The sequence below is a fragment of the Anopheles aquasalis genome, chromosome 2 (assembly GCF_943734665.1).
Source record: "Anopheles aquasalis chromosome 2, idAnoAquaMG_Q_19, whole genome shotgun sequence".
NCBI classification, from domain to species: Eukaryota; Metazoa; Arthropoda; class Insecta; order Diptera; family Culicidae; genus Anopheles; species Anopheles aquasalis.
Window position 1 is genome coordinate 88,138,147 of NC_064877.1, and position 2,500 is coordinate 88,140,646.

Genomic DNA, 2,500 nt, shown 5'->3' on the forward strand with positions numbered 1-2,500 from the left:
AAGAGAAGCTTTCTTGACAACAGGAGGAGCTTTGTTGCCCTGGCTGCAGAAGGACCTGTGGCAACAACAACACCGCTGGCATGGGCTTGATTCTTTAGAAAAACGGCGAGAAGCGTCTTTTACAGGCGACAGATTGCAACCAGCGTGCCAGTTACACGGAAGAAATTCTCAGAAAATATGTGCCAACAAGTAAATAGACAGAAATGAACCTCAGGGGGAGTTTACCGACTGCTGCTAATTGTCTTTAAAGTGAAGTGAAAGTAACTTCCACGAACGAACTAGAAATAGAAAGTTAGTATTCTGAGAAGAAGATAGGGTAACATTTATAAGGGCGACAAAATAAACGACGACTAAATAAAGTAATAGGTCATCAAGATAAAACTTTTTCGTATTAACTGAAACAACGAACCAGACAGAAGCAATCGGGCATCGCAAAGCATGGTCCCCAAAATACAGCAATCAGAAGCAATATGCTGCATGCTTCCCACACACCATTTAATGAGATTTAAGTTTCTTGACAGACGTCGGCTCGCGCACTCTTTTTGCTCCTTTTTTAATTCAAGGTACAAAAGGTGATAACGAAACTTGGTTAAACGAAATCGACTTATTAGCCGCGCGTCACGCACTGTCGCCACCACTCCCACCGTGGCCATGGTGAAGCGAAGCAATCACACTCCGTCCTGTCAGAGGCAAAGGAAGGACTTCTCCTCGGCAATGAATTGCGTTCTCGCTCACCAACAGGCACCACGGGATTTTGCTCGCACGACCTCACCGCCGGACCGCTCACAATCAAAACTTTTCAAATGGGAAAAAGCTTTCGCAAAACTTTCCCTCCGAGACGCTATAGGACCACGGCCATCTGCAGCGACGAACGCGTGTGCCAGAGGTTTGTCGGTCAATGATAAAAGCGAGCTTATATTGCTCACATTACCGGAAACGCGTGTGCCACTTGGTGCGGTTGTGAGTCAAACCGCCATCCACCCGTCGAGTTAGGGATGAGTGCACCGCAAGTCTTCCGGAAACAATCTCTTCCACCACCCTCTGTAGGAGAGGAGCAGGAGCAGGAGGATCATCTACATAGAACGTTCTGCTAGAACACGTAAGAGGGGAAGCTGTTTATCCTGCCAGCCGCTGCCGGGAGTCATGTTTTCCATTTTTTTACTGTTTGTCTCGCAGAAGGGCCAAAGGTCAGTCCAGGATGCGTTGGCACGCCAGCAAATGGACGTTGAATAAATTGTGCAAATTGTCCAAAGCGAACGCCACCACACACCCCGGATGTCAGTCATTCAGCCGTTTTTTTCCTGGCTAGGAAAGCGCTTTTTGCTTCAAAGAAAATGGGGCTCACCCACTGGAACAACGACCTGTACCGCCTTCCTTTCATATCCGGAGAAGCAGTATTTATGGGTGAGACACGCCGGTGAAGTTACGTCCTGTTTTCCATGTTTTTTAAGGTCCTCAACTGGTGCTCCAGGGCTGGTTAATGCCACTCAACGCCAGAATTTAGTTTATTCGTCCGTTTACACCAAACTGCCCCTCCCTCCCCGGGATAAATCATGCAACGCTTCCTCGTCTCTGCTCTACATTCATCGGTCTGGGTGTGAAGTACGGTTGAATGATTTCTATAACAATCTAACACCCCAACCCACTCAAACCGGGGCTACCAGACTGTCTTGTAGAGAAGGTGGGTGTGTTCTAGTGTATGCAAACGATCAACCGACGACGACAACGGTCGATGGACACGCATGAAGGCAATCAATGATGAATGATTGACATGTAAACAACATTGCGACTACCGGAACGACGACCGACAGCCTCTCTGCAACCTCCAGGGGGATCCATTTATGCTTTTCAGTTCAGCAGCTCAACAGATCTGTCACCGATAAGGCCCCCTTCTTTCCCACTCACGATAAAAGCTATTCATTCTAATCAATGATTGGAATTGATTTTTGCGTGCGAAGACCAGCAACACTTACATTTTTCCATTGAAAATCACAGTATGGGAGTCCGTTGTTTGATAAATGCGTGACCGAACCAAAGGATGGTGCACTATCATGAATCAGCCAAGCGATTTTTCATGTCAGAGGAACCACAGACCAATTTTACATCATTTTCACCAACCACTGACAAGCGGGAGCACGCGCGGTCGTGCATAATAGTCGCGAAAAGGGGAGGCCGACCAGCAACAATAATTCATCCCAGCAAGTACACTTAGTCAACCAGCTAGCTAAGCAAACTGTCTCGAACGCGAAGCGAAGAGCGCTTTATCGCAGGGAGAAAAATGGGCAACGACTTAAGACGGAGCCGTCGTCCATCGACCAGTGATGGCGCTCCGCCATAAAGTGTGTCAAATATAATTTATTATCCTTGACGTCTTTTTCGACTACAAGAAACTCTCCGGAACAGCAGGAGTACAGAAATCCTTTTTCTATGTTTAACCAACCCAACCAGTTCCTGAGCATTATACAGCTGCCAGCCAGGGGCAAAGAATTTATTGATCATT

At 47.2% G+C, this 2,500-nt stretch overlaps 1 protein-coding gene across 4 annotated transcripts in view; it reads right to left on the minus strand.

Annotated features, from left to right (window-relative positions):
- LOC126571880 (mitogen-activated protein kinase 1) overlaps positions 1-2,500 on the minus strand; it is a 38,856-nt gene that overhangs the window by 12,791 nt on the left and 23,565 nt on the right. The window lies entirely within an intron of this gene.